This window comes from Balaenoptera borealis, assembly GCF_965194805.1.
Source record: "Balaenoptera borealis genome assembly, chromosome: 14".
NCBI lineage: Eukaryota > Metazoa > Chordata > Mammalia > Artiodactyla > Balaenopteridae > Balaenoptera > Balaenoptera borealis.
In genome coordinates, this window is record NC_138875.1 from 17,389,361 (window position 1) to 17,411,588 (window position 22,228).

Here is a 22,228-nt window from a genome sequence, read left to right on the forward strand (position 1 = left end):
TCAATTGGCAAGAGCTCTCCCAGAGATCTCCGTCTCAACACTAAGACCCAGCTCCACTCAACGACCAGCAAGTTCCAGTGCTAGACACCCCATGCCAAACAACTAGCAAGACAGGAACACAACCCCACCCATTAGCAGAGAGGCTGCCTAAAATCATAATAAGTTAACAGACACTGCAAAACACACCACCGGATGCAGTCTCGCCCACTAGAAAGACAAGATCCAGCCTCATCCACCAGAACACAGGCACCAGTATCCTCCACCAGAAAGCCTGCACAACCCACTGAACCAACCTTACCCACTGGGGGCAGACATCAAAAACAAAGGGGACTAAAAACCTGCAGCCTGTGAAAAGGAGACCCCAAACACAGTAAGTTAAGCGAAATGAGAAGACAGAGAAATATGCAGCAGATGAAGGAGCAAGGTAAAAACCCAAAAGACCAAACAAATGAAGAGGAAATAGGCAGTCTACTTGAAAAAGAATTCAGAGTAATGATGGTAAAGATGATCCAAAATCTTGGAAATAGAATGGACAAAATACAAGAAACGTTTAACAAGGACATAGAAGAACTAAACAGCAAACAAACAATGATGAACAACACAATAAATGAAATTAAAAATTATCTAGAAGGAATCAATAACAGAATAACTGAGGCAGAAGAACGGATAAGTGGCCTGGAAGATAAAATAGTGGAAATAACTACTGCAGACCAGAATAAAGAAAAAAGAATGAAAAGAACTGAGGACAGTCTCAGAGACCTCTGGGACAACATTAAACGCACCAACATTTGAATTATAGGGGTCCCAGAAGAAGAAGAGAAAAAGAAAGGGACTGAGAAAATATTTGAAGAGATTATAGCTGAAAACTTCCCTTATACGGGAAAGGAAATAGTCAATCAACTCCAGGAAGCACAGAGAGTCCCATACAGGATAAATCCAAGGAGAAACATGCCAAGACACATATTAATCAAACTATCAAAAATTAAATACAAAGAACAAATATTAAAAGCAGCAAGGGAAAAGCAACAAATAACATACAAGGGAATCCCCATAAGGTTAACAGCTGATTTCTCAGCAGAAACTCTGCAAGCCAGAAGGATGTGGCAGGACATATTTAAAGTGATGAAAGGCAAAAACCTACAACCAAGATTACTCTACGCAGCAAGATTCTCATTCAGATTTGACGGAGAAAATAAAACCTTTACAGACAAGCAAAAGCTAAGAGAATTCAGCACCATCAAACCAGCTTTACAACAAATGCTAAAGGAACTTCTCTAGGCAGGAAACACAAGAGAAGGAAAAGACCTACAATAATAAACACCCCAAATTAAGAAAATGGTAATAGGAACATGCATATCAATAATTACCTTAAATGTAAATGGATTAAATGCTCCAACCAAAAGACATAGACTGGCTGAATGGATACAAAAACAAGACCCGTATATATGCTGTCTACAAGAGACCCATTTCAGACCTGGGGACACATACAGACTGAAAGTGAGGGGATGGAAAAAGATACTCCATGCAAATGGAAATCAAAAGATAGCTGGAGTAGCAATTCTCATATCAGACAAAATAGACTTTAAAATAAAGACTATTACAAGAGACAAAGAAGGACACAACATAATGATTAAGAGATCCATCCAAGAAGAATATATAACAATTGTAAATATTTATGCACCCAACATAGGAGCACCTCAATACATAAGGCAAATGCAAACAGCCATAAAAGGGGAAATCGACAGTAACACAATCATAGTAGGGGACTTTAACACCCCACTTTCACCAATGGACAGAACATCCAAAATGAAAATAAATAAGGAAACACAAGCTTTAAATGACACATTAAACAAGATGGACTTAATTGATATTTATAGGACATTCCATCCAAAAACAACAGAATACACTTTCTTCTCAAGTGCTCAGGGAACATTCTCCAGGATAGATCATATCTTGGGTCACAAATCAAGCCTTGGTAAATTTAAGAAAATTGAAATCGTATCAAGTATCTTTTCTGACCACAACGCTATGAGACTAGATATCAATTACAGGAAAAAAACTGTAAAAAATACAAACACACGGAGGCTAAACAATAAGCTACTAAATAACCAAGAGATCACTGAAGAAATCAAAGAGGAAATCAAAAAATACCTAGAAACAAATGACAATGAAAACATGATGACCCAAAACCTATGGGATGCAGCAAAAGCAGTTCTAAGAGGGAAGTTTATAGCAATACAATCCTACCTCAAGAAACAAGAGATATCTCAAATAAACAACCTAACCTTACACCTAAAGCAATTAGAAAAAGAAGAACAAAAAAACCCCCCAAAGTTAGCAGAAGGGAAGAAATCATAAAGATCAGATCAGAAATAAATGAAAAAGAAATGAAGGAAATGATAGCAAAGATCAGTAAAACTAAAAGCTGGTTCTTTGAGAAGATAAACAAAATTGATAAACCATTAGCCAGACTCATCAAGATAAAAAGGGAGAAGACTCAAATCAATAAAATTAGAAATGAAAAAGGAGAAGTAACAACTGACACTGCAGAAATACAAAGGATCATGAGAGATTACACAAGCAAGTCTATGCCAATAAAATGGACAACCTGGAAGAAACGGACAAATTCTTAGAAAAGCACAACATTCTGTGACTGAACCAGGAAGAAATAGAAAATATAAACAGACCAATCACAAGCACTGAAATTGAAACTGCGATTAAAAATCTTCCAACAAACAAAAGCCCAGGACCAGATGGCTTCACAGGCGAATTCTATCAAACATTTAGAGAAGAGCTAACACCTATCCTTCTCAAACTCTTCCAAAATAAAGCAGAGGGAAAAACACTCCCAAACTCATTCTACGAGGCCACCATCACCCTGATACCAAAACCAGACAAAAAAGTCACAAGAAAAGAAAACTACAGGCCAATATCACTGATGAACATAGATGCAAAAATCCTCAACAAAGTACTAGCAAACAGAATTCAACAGCACATTAAAAGGATCATACACCATGATCAAGTGGGGTTTATCCCAGGAATGCAAGGATTCTTCAATATACACAAATCAATCAATGTGATACACCATATTAACAATTGAAGGAGAAAAACCATATCGTCATCTCAACAGATGCAAAAAAAGCTTTTGACAAAATTCAACACCTATTTATGATAAAAACCCTCCAGAAAGTAGGCATAGAGGGAACTTACCTCAACATAATGAAGGCCATATATGACAAACCCACAGCTAACATCGTTCTCAATGGTGAAAAACTGAAACCATTTCCACTAAGATCAGGAACAAGACAAGGTTGCCAACTCTCACCACTATTATTCAACATAGTTTCGTAAGTTTTAGCCACAGCAGTCAGAGAAGAAAAAGAAAGAAAAGGAATCCATATCGGAAAAGAAGAAGTAAAACTGTCACTGTTTGCAGATGACATGATATTATACATAGAGAATCCTAAAGATGTTACCAGAAAACTACTAGAGCTAATCAATGAATTTGGTAAAGTAGCAGGATACAAAATTAATGCACAGAAATCTCTTGCATTCCTATACACGAATGATGAAAACTCTGAAAGAGAAATTAAGGAAACACTCCCATTTACCATTGCAACAAAAAGAATAAAATATCTAGGAATAAACCTACCTAAGGAGACAAAAGACCTGTATGAAGGTAACTATAAGACACAGATGAAAGAAATTAAAGATGATACAAACCAATGGAGAGATATACCATGTTCTTGGATTGGAAGAATCAACACTGTGAAAATGACTATACTACAAAAAGCAATCTACAGATTCAATGCAATCCCTGTCAAACTACCAATGGAATTTTTCACAGAACTAGAACACAAAATTTCACAATTTATATGGAAACACAAAAGACACCGAACAGCCAAAGCAATCTTGAGAAAGAAAAACAGAGCTGGAGGAATCAGGCTCTTGGACTTCAGACTATACTACAAAGCTACAGTAATCAAGACAGTGTGGTACTGGCAGAAAAACAGAAATATAGCTCAATGGAACAGGATAGAAAGCCCAGAGATAAACCCATGCACATATGGTCACCTTATCTTTGATAAAGGAGGCAAGAATATACAATGGAGAAAAGACAGCCTCTTCAATAAGTGGTGCTGGGAAAACTGGACAGGTACATGTCAAAGAATGAAATTAGAACACTCCCAACACCATACAGAAAAATAAACTCAAAATGGATTAAGGACCTAAACGTAAGGCCAGACACTATAAAACTCTTAGAGGAAACCATAGGCTGAACACTCTATGACATAAATCATAGCAAGATCCTTTTTGACCCACCCCCCTAGAGAAATGGAAATAAAAGCAAAAATAAACAAATGGAACCTAATGAAAATTAAAAGCTTTTGCACAGCAAAGGAAACCGTAAACAAGACAAAAAGACAACCCTCAGAATGGGAGAAAATGTTTGCAAATGAAGCAACTGACAAAGGATTAATCTCCAAAATATACAAGCAGCTCATGCAGCTCAATATCAAAAAAACAAACAACCCAATTCAAAAATGGGCAGAAGACCTAAACAGACATTTCTCCAAAGAAGATATACAGATTGCCAGCAAACACGTGAAAGGATGCTCAACATCACTAATCATTAGAGAAATGCAAATCAAAACTACAATGAGGTATCACCTCACACTGGTCAGAAAGGCCATCATCAACAAGTCTACAAACAATAAATGCTGGAGAGGGTGTGGAGAAAAGGGAACCCTCTTGCACTGTTGGTGGGAATGTAAATCGATACAGCCACTATGGAGAACAGTATGGAGGTTCCTTAAAAAACTAAAAATAGAACTACCATACGACCCAGTAGTCCCACTACTGGGCATATATCTGGAGAAAACCATAATTCAAAAAGAGTCATGTACCACAATGTTCATTGCAGCACTATTTACAATAGTCAGGACATGGAAGCAACCTAAGTGTCCATTGACAGATGAATGGATAAAGAAGATGTGGCACATATATACAATGGAATATTACTCAGCCATAAAAAGAAACGAAATTGAGTTATTTGTAGTGAGATGGATGGACCTAGAGTCTGTCATACAGAGTGAAGTAAGTCAGAAAGAGAAAAACAAATACCGTATGCTAACGCATATATACGGAATCTAAAAAAAAAAAAAAAAAAAAAAAGGTTCTGAAGAACCTAGGGGCAGGACAGGAATAAAGACGCAGACGTAGAGAATGGAGTTGAGGACATGGGGAGGGGGAAGGGGAAGCTGGGATGAAGTGAGAGCGTGGCATGGACATATATACACTACCAAATGTAAAATAGATAGCTAGTGGGAAGCAGCTGCGTAGTACAGGGAGATCAGCTTTGTGCTTTGTGACCACCTAGAGGAGTGGGATAGGGAGGATGGGAGGGAGACGCAAGAGGGAGGGGATATGGGGATATATGTATACGTATAGCTGATTCACTTTGCTATACAGCAGAAACTAACACACCATTGTAAAGCAATTATACTCCAATAAAGATGTTAAAAAATAAATAAAAGGAGGGTTCTTTAAAAAGGAAATAATATCGCTGAAGAAACTTTTTTTTATATAATATGATAATAATTTTATGGTGAATGTCTACGTTTAACAGTCGATTAAGATTAATATGTAGATATGGTGTTGTAGTTTAAGACTGCACTATAAGCCATAGATTTTAAATTTCTGATTATTCAGGAGTCAGGGTTTATAACTGCCTTAACGCAGTACTTAAACTACAGAGCACACAACCAGTCAACCTAAGAGCACTCCTTAAAACCACTGCAAACCTTCACAGTCAAGGTTTGAGTTAATACAGAACAGAAAATCCCATTTCTGGATCTTTGGAAAGTTTAAAACTTAATAAGAATTCTGATTCATACTTCCTGTTTCACATATTGAAAGGTCAGAGCCCAAAGTTAGAGCTCACAGAAAGGTAAATGGTGCATGGGAGGTGAAAAAAAGATTGATACTATGAGAACTTTTTTGCTTCTTAAATTCTTGATATTAATTTTGTATTAAAATATAAGAAATAATAAATCATTCTGTTTGTAGTTCTGTACATTCGAGACAGGCTGTGTCACTCCATGTTATTCCATATGCAATCTGGTAATTTTTTTAATGATCACACACCAGAGATACTTTCACATGCAGGCTGCTGCAGCATTTCCATAAAGGCAGTCATCAAATAAGAGGTTTGGAATTCGGTTGTTTGCAACTCTGAACACAGTTATCTATAGAAACAATGCCATGAATAACAGTTAGATTTCTAGGCCAGCTTCCAAAAGCCTATAGAATTCTTAATGTTTCAGAATTTATAGTGCCAGTTCAATCTCCTAAGCAATATTCATAACAGTTTCTCTGGGTAAAAGCATGTCAAGGTGCAAGTCAGCCATTAGGAACCTAATTACCTATTGTAGACACCAGGCTCTTTTAAGTTCTAACATCTTTAGATATATGGGGGGCATATATATGTGTTACTAAGCCAGCAGGAGTATATGTGGAATGTCAGAGAAAAGTATGAGATTACCTGTCTTGAACCTCTAGACATTGGACTCACCCAAAGTTTACACTCATTTACCTGCCCCTCTACATACACCTTCCAGTAGAACTTAAGTTACGAGATTACAGTAAGAAATCTTGGAGATCTTCTGGGCAATAATCACAGGTGATTATGAGGTGTGGTGGTGACTGATGGTGGTGGTGGTGATGGTGATGGTGTGTGTGTGTGTGTTTATGCATGTGTATGCTGTGGGGAAATGGGGGATAGCAAGACTAAAAGAGTGTTCCGTGCAGAGGGTGTAATATCATCACAGGCCTAGAAGAAAGGGAGAGTATACCTTGTCAGAAAAACAAAAACACCTTCAAATGATTAGGACTTATGGTACAAGGGATGAAGTGGAGAGAGAGAAAAGTGGATGGAGAATTAGGCTGAAGGCAGACCATGAAGAGCCTTGGGATTTTCAAGGAATATATACTAACTGTGAACACATACTGTGAGAGGGAGTTTTAAAACCAGCAATAATATTTAAAAAAATATTTACTGGAAGACGTTGTAAGATCTAAACCATCACTTTTTACATATAATTTAATTTTTAAAATACAGTTATTTAGTATTAGATTCATATCTAAACTTAATTCATATCTAAACTTAGATTCATATGATACTAGATTCCTATCTAAAATGACCATGGTTTTGGTCATTTTATATTTAGATAACTACGGTTCAGTTTGAATAAAAAATGGTGAATAACTCGATCATTTTCTCATGTAATAATAACAGAGTACTTACTGAAGTGTAACTAACATGTTCAAAAAGTTAGTGAAAACATTTTCTTGGGATTTGGGCAGATCTGAAAGCAAAATGTGCTTTTCAGTATTTTTAACATAAAATCTGTTTCAAACACATAGTAGAAGTCTTAAAATGACAGTTGTGTTTTTGGACTTCTTAGATTATAAATTCTTTAAATTAAAAAAAAACTGCAGAACCATAAAACAAAGAACATTTAATGACTGAGATTTGTCCACATTCAAGTTTGGCTTCTGTGAACACTATAATAAATCTATACAAATATACCTTACCGTCTCATGAATTTATATTTTCCTTGATCTCTTTGATTTCAATTTTCAACAAAAGTAAGATAAAACCACTGTAAAAATGTAAAGATGTTTAATCTATCTAAATGCTCTATAAAATTAATGACTGATTTTTTTTTTTAAGTAAGGTGTCTTTGCATTGATTACTAGAACTGCTTAGAATGTGAACTGCATGATTTTTGATGGCTGCACACTCAAGGACAACAGTGAATGACCTTGAACAGCAGTGTATAAAAATAAATTTATCACTGAAATGGCATGCTGGCTGCCAGTCAATATATGCCTCTCATTTGTTAGGAGGTTCTCCTGCTGTGATTCCCTCATTACAATTTGCTTTTACTTCCTGGGTAAATGACAACTAGAAAATGAGGCAGCTTCTTTCTTGACCAAACTTAATCCAGAAAAAATGAGATGACAGCTGCAGCCACTCAAGTGTTACAGGACATTTTACACATGTTTGTAAAAGGCCCAATTATATATTCTAAATATTACATCACTGAGTGTGACAGCCAGCAAGTTATCTCACTTTCCTAGTCTCTTTCATTTGTGGAAGGAAGGGTTTCAGAAACAGGATACTTTTTGCTTATAAAATAACTTCTTATATCCCCTCCAATCTGTTTTTCTAATCAAATAATTTGAGGTGTAGGATGCAGACGAACACTCAATTTAGAGATGAGCTGGAGAAAAAGAAGAATCCAGCTAAAGTTCTTAGTTAGCTAAAGGGAGTAAGTAACTCCTGTCTTATGTTTTTATAATTAGTCAGTCTCAATGCACAGCCTACATTTTTCTAGGAAGCAGAAAGAGATACAGTCACATAGATAATTTACTTGTACTAGAAAATATACTCATATGTGTAAAGAAAATTATACAACAGTCACACATAGGTTTCAGTTATGTTTAATTTATTTTTTCATATAAGGATTTTCTGACCCACTGATTTCTAGTCATGATTTGAGACACCTCAGGGCACAGTACCTTATTACAAGAGATGTGGAATTATCACAAAATGTTGAAAACAAAAATAATTTTTCCTTTTAATTAAAAAATACAGATACCAGAAAGCACCTTATGAGGGGGAAGACAAAGGAAATAAAAATCTCAACGACTAGTAATAAGGTATAAAAACGAAACTCAAAAAAAAAAAAGTTTCAATAATTGTTTGGTTTCAGTTTTCCTTTATTTAATGTGGCTAAACAATTTCTGTTCTGGTGTAGATGGGCCCAGTTTTCTAGTTAGAGTTTGTATCTGGGACTTTGTATTGAGAAGTTTAAAATTAGCGATTAGTAAGGAAACAGACTGAAAATACAGGGAGGTGGATGAGTAAGAACATGATGCTAAGTGAAATCAGCTAAATACAAAAACCGCATACTGAATGACTCCACTTGTATGAAATTCTCAATGAGGCAAAACTACAGTGACAGGAAGAATCAGTGATTCCCAGGGGGCAAGAACTAACTGTAAAGGGGTAGAAGGAAACTTTTGAGGGTGACGGATATGTTCTGATCATGGTCGTAGTGGTGGTGACAAGGCTGTACACATTTGCTATCACTCATCAAATTGTGCACTGAGGGCCTTCCCTGGTGGCGCAGTGGTTGAGAGTCTGCCTGCCAATGCAGGGGACACGGGTTCGAGCCCTGGTCTGGGAAGATCCCACATGCCGCGGAGCAACTGGGCCCGTGAGCCACAACTACTGAGCCTGCGCGTCTGGAGCCTGTGCTCCGCAACAAGAGAGGCCGCGATAGTGAGAGGCCCGCGCACCGCGATGAAGAGTGGCCCCCGCTTGCCACAACTAGAGACATCCCTCGCACAGAAACGAAGACCCAGCACAGCCATAAATAAAATAAATAAATAAAATTTAAAAAAAAATTGTGCACTGACAATGGGTGAATTTATTACGTGTAAATTCCACCTTGTTAAATCAGTTACAAATATGGACATAGAGAAAAACAGATGTATTCAGAAAGAGGGGGCTGTGTAATAACTGATGCTTTTGTCACTATTGCCTGGAAGCGTTGAGGAACAGACGTGCAGAAGGCTAGTTACGTAGAGCACGAAGCTCTTGCTGCTCCCCAGAATGCATCCTCCAGTTCTTCCACAGTCTCAATGGACAGAGCGCCCACAAGTTCCCCTGGGGAAACTTAACTACAACCTACCATTTCTCAGTAAGGATACCCTTCCTGTAAATCCGCTGGGAGTGTTCTTTTCCTTGAACTCTTGTTCATCACCCTCTGGTAGCTTTCTGTATGCCACCAGTGACATTTCTTCCTTTTTAATATAAGCCGTCCATTTTAGCTCAATTTATAATACTGGCTATTGATTCAGGATTGCTGGTCCAAACCATTCTTAACTTCATTGTTTTAAAGTCCTAAACCTAAATTAATATCTGTTACTGCCCATAAATATCATATTCAATTCAAAAGGCATAGGATTTAGAAAAGTATTTTTTTTAATTCTAGAATCTGCAAATACAAAATTCCACATATTAAAGATTCTATACCAGAAATGTATTAAGATTTATATTTAATAGATGGCATTAGTACTGAAACTGACAATCCAGCTTTTACATGAGGGAGACTTTTGAACGTTTTCCAGAAGAACAATCAAGCTATAAGAAAATAATAAGCCACACACTTCACACGCACGTGTGTCTAAAAGGCCTTTCCATTTCCCTGCAGCCTTGTGAGAGTGATACAGTGAAGGAGCTGCTGTTCGAGCTAATCGATTTTCGACATACTAATTCTCTTCCAAAAAGGAAGATTATAAAAACACTGAAAACCAAAATGATTAGGGCCTATTAGAAAAACTGAATCTGTCTACAGAATATGGTACTTATAATTAAAATAATACCCAACAAAGAGGCATGGAAAATGAAAATAACATTCAGTGAAGGAAGAAAAACATAAATAATTTAGGATCATCCTTAATACACACCTTCTCTATTAAGAAAAGCAAGAAATTAAATAATACAGGATCAGTGAAATTACAATGGAGTACTATTCATTAAGACTTCTCCTTGACCACTGAATAAATTCTGGTTTACGACAGGCCTTTAAAAATACGAATGTAATTCTAGTTAATTAAATACAAATACTAATAAATCTCTCTAACATGACTTTATAAAATAAAAGATTAGACTATCAGGACTTTAGCTTGCTGATATTCTCCCTAAACGTTTCCATACTGTATCTCCTAATAGAGGACTCTATAAATATTTTGATACTCCCAATTCTTCATGTCAAGACTGTTCCCAAGGAACAGTGGTCTGCCAGCCAGCGGACGAGCTATTCCAGGTCCAGAGGGCAGAAATGTGCCACAGCGAATTGTGCCCCAAATGAACTGCAGGAGACGGAATTTTGCCAATGGGAGAGAAGCCCATAGTGGCCAGAGGACAGAGATCCCTCTTCTGTTCAGGGAGATGTCTTGGCAGGGCCGCGGAATGGTTCATGCTCTTGGAAGGGTTTCTGGAGTCCTACTTCTGCCCTACTCAGGTAGTTATCTGCAGTTTTCTATTTTTCTTTCCATCTTCCATTCTATCTCTCTGTATTGTTGACCTTATTATATAAGAAGATCGTGCAAAAGCATTAAATTCTCATTAGTCTTGGTTATTTTTCGTTGATTGTTCTCTCTACCATAATGTATCTGTATCTCTTCTTGGCTGTCAACACAAAGAAAACCTTTATTGTTGAGTTTTTTTTTTCCTGGCCTACATTTTTTGGAACACTTTTTCTTTTTCTGAACCCTTTTTCTAGATATTTTTCAAGGACTTAGATGCCCCAGACTAACATAGGGGCTGACCTCATGGAGAAAGGTTGAAAAGAATTCTTACTTTCCTTTCCCATTATTTTAGTCATCTCAGAGCAAGTGGTTTAAAAGAGTTCTTTGGTCAACTCCTTCTACCCAACTGAGGTTTAATGTATAATCCATTATCACCATTTCATATATATTATTTCCTAATATGTATTTATTCCTAAAATATTTATCTCTATTATCTCCACCTATCCCATGAATTTAACTTTTTTATATTTCTGTATTAAAAACTTTTTTCCAATCCTAAATTCTTTATGAGGTCTTTTCTAACACACTCAATACAAAGATGGGTGTTGTAGAATATGGAGAGATTCTGAACTCTATTATTGGCTGTGAAGTCTCACATCAGACTAAAGGGTTGTACTGTCAGGATTTTATTTCACTGACATTCTCTGTAAAGTTTATCATACTGTATTTTCTAATATAAGACTCCATAAATATTCTCATAACTGTGACTTCTTCATGCAGAAGCTATTCCCAGACATTTTGAAATCATGGGATAAATTATTATACGTTCTATATGACACATTATTCATACTGGTACTAGGTTGGGATATTGCTGCTAAAAGCTTATTTTTCTCAGCTATTAAGTGCTATAATGTACTGTCAAGAACTTGGAGCAATCAAGAATAAGACCTGTGGTTTCTCGAATATTCCATACTTCTAAATTTTAAAAAGATATTTTCTCATTTTATAAGTATTTTCTCATTTTATATTTTTATGCTCACTTATCATTTATTTTTTGTGTGTAAACAGTCATTTAAATCACATTCAAGTCCACAAACATACTATTCTTCGGATAAAAAGATGATTTTCTATATGTACAACTTAGTAAATTTTATTTTTTAGTGACTTGCTTTTGATGACATTTTACAAAGATTTGTCACAGTATTGTGACATTATTATTGTCACATTATTATTATTGATACATTATTGTATCATTTGATGATTAATTCACTGAAATGGACATCCCAGCTTCAACTCATCATTCCTTAATAGAATTCTATACAGGAGGGGTTACAAAAGCAAACTGCATGGTAAAGGATGAAGTTAAATGATTAATCCAAAGCCACTAAAGGTCACATTGGCTTCAAGTATGCTGACAGAATTCAACTCTTTCCCTGTAGACTGTTTTGTCCCACATGAAGTATGTCCCACCTCCATGTTTTAAGAGAGTCTACTGAAACCTGATTTTATTAAATAGAACCCATAAAAACCTCGAGCTATGCCTACAATTGCAGTGTCAAATATACATGTCAAGAGATGGCAGCACTTGACCTTTGCCCCCTAAGGCCCAGTGAAAGAGTTCTGGGAACATGCATGGCTCCCGCGAGACCTGCAGTTTAAACCCAATCTCTCATAGGTCCACAGGGCAGGCAAGCACACAAAATGCCAGGATACTTGGGTCTTTACTGCTTAAATACTGGGGCTTTGGATATCAAACTGTTCTTTTCAGAAGTGCCCTGTGACCTTGGTGCTCTCCTGCCCAGGTTTTAGAAGACTCACCCTGCCCAGTGTATACCTGCTCTGTCTTTAGTCCTTTGTTTTTGTTATCCACAGAGCGTAAGGAAAGCAATACAACAATAAGAAGGGTTAACTTTCTCCTCTGCCCTTCATCCTTCCTATAAAGATTATCGGGAAAAATGGCTTCTTTAAAGGTAGAATCAGGAGGAGAGTAAGTTTTAAAACACAGACCATACACACATTCACTATTTCATTTGAGGGCACCTGACTGAATAAAAGGACAACTGAAAATGAGGAAGGTTGTTTGGCTCTTGCTATAAACACTGCACATCCTGCTGGCGTCAGCAGCCCCGTCCTTGTCTGCTTATGATCTAAGTAATGTATTCATCTTTCTTCTGAAAAAGTTGGAATCTAGAGATCAGCCCAAGTGTCAAAAAATATCCCAAGATGGATTAAGTAAGAAATATTTTTTTACAAGAAGTGGAATGATTTTCAAAGGCTTGATTATGTTTGTTTGTTTGCTTGTTTTTCAGAAGCCACAAATAAGCTCCCCTTGGTTGCCAAGATCTGTGTTAGCTGTCCACATGGAAATGAAACACCCTGTGGACAGTTCAGTACAACTTACTTCATTCTGCCAGGAAACACAGAGCTATTAATAATAAAACTGCATTTTTAGGTTAACTTCTGGTTCCAGTCATTAAGACCCAACCTTACAGATCCAATAGTAAATGCCACCCCCCTCAACCCTGCCCCAACCCGTGGGGAAATTCAAGAATGGATGTTGTCTTTTCAACCAATACTTTAGCTTTGCCTCAGATGTTTACAAGTGTGATAAACACTTATTCTTTTCTACATCTGCCACTACTGTGAGGTTATTGATCAAATCATACTTGAAAACATTCCGCTAGAGACCATGGAGAAGGATATATGTTGTTTCTGAAACGTAATTGCAAGAAGTCATAGAAGTGCTTAGATTATGGTTTTGTCTGACTACATAAATAATATATGCTCATTAAAAACATACAAATATTTAATTATGTATAAGCCAAAAGTCCCTCATAATCCTAACTCCCATAATAGTCATAGCTATTATGTACGTTTGTGTGTTATTTTAATATTCACTTTTAAATATTTAATAAATGGATTTTACCTAAAAAAAAAAAAAAAGACAGAAAAGAAAAGTAATTGCTTCCTTTCCTCTGAACAATTCATTGTTTAATCCAGGTTTGTTTTAAATCTGATCTTTGTTAAGGTCTCATGCAAGTCACGATTTCTTATCAAACACTCAAGCAATTACGGATTTACATACCGTAACTTTCACTAATATTAAACTCATATGACACTGTTTCTGGTTAAGAAATGTGATTCTTTCTATTTCAGGTATAGAAAAGTTCCATTTAAAAAATGGAACTTTTAAGGCTCTTTACAGGTAATTTTTATTGAATATCACATGCTTTTTTCTACCTCTCAAGTGAAATATTAAAGAAGCTTTAAAAAATAAATTTAAATGCTTACTTGACATGGTAGGCTAAAAGGAATAAAGGATATTATATCTACAGAACATCCTGCTGCTTGCTGAAGCCTCAGATTTTAAGCCCCATTTTGTACTGGCTGACAAAACAGAAGGGAGAAATAAGGTAGTTTTCTCTGTCCCCTTCTGAATAGTTCTCGGCATTTCTAACTTCCTTGGAAGTTCTCTTCCCTATTGAACCAACTGCCTGAAAGCTGAAGGGAAAATAAAATTTTTATCAGGCAATATCTAATTCTACATGATTTCCCAATCTACCAAGCAGCCTACATGTATTTATATCCCAGCTTATATTTTCTTGGTGGCCATCTGTTTGTCAAAACAGCTATACATTTTACATTTCCGAATTAAGGAATTTAATCTCTCTGGTAAATTTGGTCATAATAGCATTTTAATGTTCTTTGAAATTTTAATTTTTAAATATTTTCAGTAACTTGTGAACTATTAAAAAAGTCTCTTTCAAAGCCCAAGAATCCAAGAGGAGAAGCCCAACTTCTTCCCTAAGTTTATACACAAGAGGAATCTAATCCTTCTTTTATTTAGGTTCACCTTAAAAAAATAAATAAAGAGTAGTGACCAGCCCTCATGCAGAGTATAGATGCTTGGCTACCAGCTCTGTAACAGCAGAAACAGAGTCTCAATCAACCTGTATCACAAAAAAAAAAAAAAAAAAAAAAGAAGAAGAAGAAGAATGCACAGATGAATGAATGAGGGGGAAGGGAATCACAGTCAGCTTCTTATTAAAGACTTCTAGACTCACTTTAAACAGTGGGGCACACTGATACTCCAATCCCTCTGGCAGTCCTCTCAGTTCACTGCTCTATTCTTTGACTTGAAATCATTAAGCCTCAAAAGCAGCAAGAGGCCCAGCTACCAAGTGTGCATTAATTCCAATTGCCTGCCTTGTGGATCCGAGTCTCTCTATGTATGGCTTATTGAACAAAATGTCCTTTAACTGTCGGACTAGGTTCTATCTCCATGATAATGCCCTTGGGAAAAAAGTCCACAGAAATGAATAGATATTACACAGGCTCAGGCAGCTGATGCTGTGACTGAAGGTGGGGATTCTGTATAGACAGGAGGTACGGCTGGGGGACATCAGAAATCGGAGGCATCCAAATGGGTTCTAGTAATTCTCATAAACTCCCAAGCGAAAGACCTCTGTAACGCTTTCTGGCATAAAAGACTCCATTTTAGGAGTCTGAAGTGAATTACTGCAGGTGGGGGATGAAAGAAGAGTAAATCCCTGAGTTCAGGACGAACTAGGTGTGGTTCAGAATAGACAATCATGGGCATGATTTAGAAGGAAGCTGTAATTTCATTTAATCCCAGTGGTATCTACTGTAGACAGAACGAGTTATGCTTGGAACATTCTTTGAGTGTATGGTACATCTAGTTCCAGTAGGATTCAGTTTTGGTTATCAGTCAGATTTTTTTCCCCAAAGAAATAAACACTACATATTCTGTAATCATTTATTCCATGCTTAAAAGAAAAAGTCACCAATTTTATACCCTTCAACTTGTTTTTGCCAGGGAATAATCATTTTGAAAAGGAACTCAAAACACTTGAACTCTGAGTTCAGGTAAAATGTGTGTTTCTGAGGAAACTGGCAGGACTTTACCAAAGGCAGCTTTCTCAAGGTCCTCTTCTATCTTCATTTATCCTATAGCTAGAGCTATAGGCAGATACTAGGCACACGAGTCACTGCCTTCAGAATTTAGTATCCTTAGCATTTTACCAGGCTCTGAAAATCCAGAAGTCTGAATTTCAAAAGGAAGTTGCTTTTATCCCTCATACTCTAGCTTAAATTATTACAACAGAATATTTGATGAATAGCTAAAAAAAACCCCAAAAAACCCTAAATCACTTGAGTGATTTAAATTCTAATACTCTGAGAATTTAATTCATCTGAGTAATGTGCCACTGCTTCCTGACACATTTGTTGAGTGAATTAATAAATTACTAGCTATCGCCTAGACATTTAACACTGTCTAGCATACGGTCAGTTTGGTAAAATCCTCTCTTACAATCCTGAAGCCTAGAACTTTGTGGATGGTAGAATGAAGACAGGCTACGCTACTATGAGATATGAAAGATTTAATCTGTGCTAGAATAGCTTGCAATTGGATTTTGTTTTTTAATGATGGTCACTATGGGGTAGATCCATGGATAGTCTACCAACACAGGACGCTGAAAACCTTGCTAAACTTTATTTTAAAACCACAGAATCTATTAACTAATGTGCTTGCAAATGTAAACATACTCAGCCAGTGTCATGAGAATTTACAATTAAATTATTCAGGGAAAACCTTAGTAAGGAACACACAAAAACCAAAAAATTCCCAGGACATTATTCCTATTCTTAAGAAAATGAGCAATCATATTTAGTAGTGAAAAATCAACAGAATAGTTAAAAAATAAGAAACTGAGAACTGCTATAAGCATAGCAAAAGTCATGAGTTTCCAAGGATCTCCGCTTACTTCAACAGAGCCTACAGACACATGTAGAGTGTAGCAAAAATGCCCTTTAAATAGTAACAGATGAGGGACTTCCCTGGTGGTCCAGTGGTTAAGACTTCGCCTTCCAATGCAGGGGTGAGGGTTCGATCCCTGGTCGGGGAGTTAAGATCCCACATGCCTCTCGGCCAAAAAAAAAAAAAAAAAAAAAACCAAAAAAAACAAAAACAAAACATAAAACAAAAGCAATATTGTAACAAATTCAATAAAGACTTAAAAAAAAGTAGTAATGGATGAGCAGTCATACTGGTTCCATTTTAATCAACAAAAATGTAAAACAAGGGACACACTAGCAAGGAAGACTCTGTTACCCCACGCAATTGCCATGCAACTGACTGACAGCAATTTATTTGCCCGATCACTGCCAATATGTATCCAGTAACCTGAGGATCATTCTGGGAGATGACTGATGACTTTACAGGAAAAGACCATTCCTGCGAAAGGGTTTCTTATAAATCAGGGTGAAAAGGAAAAATACACAGCCCCCTAACCCCACCGTCTTCCCTAGACAGAAGCCCCTTTTGACAGCCTGAACGAAAGTGCTTTGCTAACACACTTAAAATGGAGCATTTACACAGCTAAAAGCTGAAAAGGCCTATCCAGGGAGACAGAGATAATAAAAGCTGAAAAGGCCTATCCAGGGAGACAGAGGTGAATTAGATACATTTCTGCATTTCTTTTGATACAAATTCAATTTTTCAAGAGCCTTTACCCGAGACACGACATCACACTTGTAGGATAATAAAAATTTAAAATCACAGTATGTGGCTTCACAGAGTGGTCAGCAAGTTTACTCTTTTTCCAGGCAGCCCCATCTCATTATAGCATATGGCATCATTCCAAAAGAAAATAAAAGAAAAAAATTAAATTGATTACTATGTCAACCTGGGCATCCATAAGCCAAATTGTTCTTTGATAAGAGCTAAGTATTGGGTAGAAACTTGAGAAAAACTGTTCTCCTTTCTGAATTCCAAATTCTTGCTCTCAGATATAATTTCTTAAGCTCACAGATATATATCTAAATGATCTGAGTATTACCCAAATGACTGAAGAGGCTTTCCTACTTTCCTTCTTAGGATGTCAATTTATTAGCCTACTAAGTGCCTCCTTTTTCCTCCCAAATGACTCTATTTCATTCAACCTATTTGTCACATACGTAAAAACAGATAGAATACGTGGTTACTACAATACAGATTTGAGTTTGGGAGGCATATAATTTTATGAAATACTAGGATATTACAATGGTGAGTTAGCTTGCAGTGTGGACCAGCTTGAAGAGCACGTGAATCATAGCCATCGTAACACCAGCTTATGGTGTAACCACTTCTCTCATTCAAGATCCAAATGAAAGGCAAATAACTACCCAGAGTTGGGACATGCCTCTTAAGGAAAATTTACATAAATGCATGCTACAGGTTTCCTCGACCATAATTTACATGCTACAGGTTTCCAGCAAATTTACATGCTACAGGTTTCCTCGACCGTTCTATCCCTGAACTCCTGGTTTAGTGGAATATTTGGGGATAGGTTGGATTAGCCTTCAGAAGTCACAGGGCCGGGCTGGGGAAGACGGTGCAAACAGGAAAAGTCTGATCCACCAGGCCTTCATCTGACTATGTTTGCATTAATTACATTGTTTTTCAAAATAATTACTACCTATTACTTGAAATATTTCTCCATTAGCATCTTATGTTCTATATGGACCTAACCATAAAACTCTTAATATACACTCCTAATTAACTAAGATCTTTAGAGAGCTAACTATTAATTAGTATGCTCAATATTGTTAGAAATGTATTATTTTCTACTTTTGGACAAAATTCAGGCTTTAATTTAAATTTTAAAGTTAGCATAAGAAAATTCACTCCTTTGGGAATAATCTCTGTGAATAAAGGCCCCACAAAATCCCATATTTGTCTTGACACTGGTTCTATCATTTTTGAGATACCTTAGTTTGTTAAGAAATATTCCACATAGACAACTTCATCTTTATAAAGATATGATACAGTTTCTTCCCATAGACAGACTAACTTACAAAATGCTGAGCTGCTGTGTACTGTTGCTAATTCCACAAAGAAGACAGGCACCCTGTCTTCCCAGCTCTAAAGCATTCACATTAATGCATTTTGCTACTGACACATGTCTAGCTTGGGATGGATTCTTACGCTACAGGAGTGATTCGAAAGACCGGCCGCCTTAATCAAGACAGGTAAGGAAAAAGGAAGTTGTTATTTGATTAGCTGAATTATTCTTTTTCATTATGAGTGTTTTATAAAATTAAACATCATGGGCTTGAGGTTACTTTACACTGAGCAGGCCTCATGTCTTCAATTTTAATTGATTAATATGATTAATTAGAAGAAGAAATAGGGAACGTTAAAAATCTGGCAAAATATATTTATACCATAAATAATAATATATTTTGAAAGGCATGAATTGTCTGAACATTTTATTAAATTATACATGAACTCACAATGAGAAACTGAACTGAAAGATGTAGACCTTCTCTCTCCACTAATATTTTGTTCCCTTAGAGCAGTGGTCCCCAACCTTTTTGGCACCAGGGACTGGTTTCGTGGAAGACAATTTTTCCACGGTTGGGGGGGTGGTGCTGGGGAATGGTTCAGGCAGTGATGCGAGCGATGGGGAGCGGCAGATGAAGCTTCACTTGCTCACCTGCCGCTCACCTCCTGCTGTGCGGCCCGGTTCCTAACAGGCCACAGACCGGTACTGGTCTGCGGCCCGGGCGTTGGGGACCTCTGCCTTAGAGCTCTCTGGGATCACATTTTAAAACAGGGTATTGTTATTCACATTTTCAATAACATCTTGAGCTGCTGCTAATAAACTACATTTAAAATAGAGGTATAAGATACTGAGAGTTCAACAGAAACAGATTCCTTTTTCTTTCTCAGCCTATAACAACTCATGTCTCTATCCACGTCTATAGACTGTCCACAGGCTCAGTGTGGTCCACAAACTGGTTTTGTTTGGTCCATATGATGTCTAAAGATTTTAGAGTTCTCCTCCCCCTTCCCCCAGTGAGGCAGGCCCTCTCCACTTTACCATGGTCTCTCACTTCCCTGGAGATTAATTCAAATCTCATTTGACTAGTCTCTCTCCCACTATTTATAAAACATGATTTTCATGTGTTGTATCCAAAGCTAAGAAAGGCATGTGCCATGATTTTAATCTCAGGAGAACAGGAGGTGAGCAACTGGATCTCTGGATGGGTACTGAACTGAATGAGAATCACCTAGTCCCTAACAATACAGTTTGATGTACTGGTGAGGTAGTGAGTGATTGTTGGAATTAGGAATAAGTGAGGATAGTAGTTAATTAACTGAAGGAAGGAGATGGTATATGTGGTGTGGGAAAAAAGAGAAGTCCTAAATGAGGAAATAGCAGGTGCAAAGGTCCTGGGGTATGAGGGAGAAAAGACCTAAGCACAGAGAATGCAGGGGAGCCTGATGAGAGATGAGGCTGGAGCATCAGTAGGAGTTTAAAGTAGAGTAACTATAATATAAGTTAATTTTATGTCATAAGTATTATTAGTAATGATATTAATATTTATATTAACCAAGTAGTTATATTTATTTGCATTTAAAAAGTATGGAAAATTTCAACACGTACGAAAACAGATAGAATAGTACAATGAACCTCTATGTACTCCTCACCCAGCTTTAACAATTACCAATTCATGGTTACTTTTGCTCCATCCAGACCCATCTTCTTTTCCTCTTTTCATACAGTTTTGAAGAAAACCCTAGAAATCACATGATTTCATCTGTAGGATATTTTATTTTAAAATAACTCCTGGCTACTGTTTTTTAAAAAAAGCACTTGTGTAAAATTAAATGTTAAGGTGTTGGAGTATAGTGGTTCTGACCAGGGAGCTAGGAGAGCAAAAGGATTTCTAAATGAGCTTTTGGTCCACAGATAAGCCCCTTTTGCCACAAGGGCCATGAAAGTGATGAAGGCTGGACTCACCAACACAACATTCAAAGTTTAAATAATATTCTAGAACTTTTCAAAATAGGAAACTCTATCTACAAGAATAAAGGCAAGCTCAGGCACTACACTTATTAAGAAAAACTTATTTTCTCTCTATGGGATAAATAAAACTACATGTTACGATCAAGTATTGTAAATCATTTAATAAGTAGGCAAAAAAAAGACCCAGCATTTTTGGTTGATAGGAATTCTTCCTAAAAAGAATGTGTCACTTTATCAGGAAAGCTATTACTTTAATTTTATAAGCAGATTAATAGTTTTGACATACATCAAATACCTAACTACTGGACAGGACCTTCTGAAAAATTGAATACGAATTAAAGAGAGAAGTTCTACTAAGAAAAACTTTAGATCTTTATAAAACTAACAGACTTTTTCAGTTGTTATTTAAACATTAAAATTTTAAAAAGACCATGACAGACTAATTACTTGGAAAATATCATTTTTTAAGCTACAAAGTCATTCATTTCTTAGTAATGTTAGGAGGAGCTTAAGAAAAATTAACTTTGGGGGAATTTCTTTTTTTTTCTTTAGAACTATGCTATCCAATATATTAGCCATTAGCCAAATGAAGCTATTTTAAATTTAATTAATTAAAATAAAATAAAATTAAAACTTCAGTTCCTCAGTCTCATCAGCCATACGTGGTTAGTGGCTACCATATTGGACAACATAATGTTATTACAGAACATTTTTTTCATCACAGAAAGTTCTAGTGAATAGTTTTGTGTTATAAGACATGATTAACTTAAATTCATACTGAAAATATTCAAGTTAGCCATGGTATTTTCTTTTTCTTTTTCTCTACATAACCACAGGGTTTAATTGAATTTGTAGAAATATCGATACACGTTTATATACTTGTACATAATGTATGTACATTTGAAAATGTATTTTCATTATTTCCCTTTTTTTAAAAAAAAAATACACACATGTGCACACACGCACACGCATGCACATTACACACTACTCTTGAGAAGATTTATCATCTAAAAGGTGGCCTCTTTTTCTCTTTAACAATCAGGTCAAAACTACTGTAGATAATCTCATTTTTCCTTTTAAATACCAAATTAAAGCCTATATTAAAAAAACTATTCTTCCCTTAAATATTATCTGACAAGAAATCTGAATTAAAATATAGTTATAAAACTAATATTTTCTCCTCCTCCACACTGGTCTATTTTTAACTGTGATAATTACTTGTGATAAGCTAAAAGGAATTTTCTGAACCAAAAATCCAATGAATATTCCCTATATTACTTTCAACTATTTAATAACTTCATTTGCAT

General features: G+C 36.3%; 1 protein-coding gene across 6 annotated transcripts in view; it reads right to left on the reverse strand.

Annotated features, from left to right (window-relative positions):
* WDR7 (WD repeat domain 7) overlaps positions 1–22,228 on the reverse strand; it is a 354,441-nt gene that overhangs the window by 21,727 nt on the left and 310,486 nt on the right. The gene's annotated exons all lie outside the window — the stretch shown is intronic.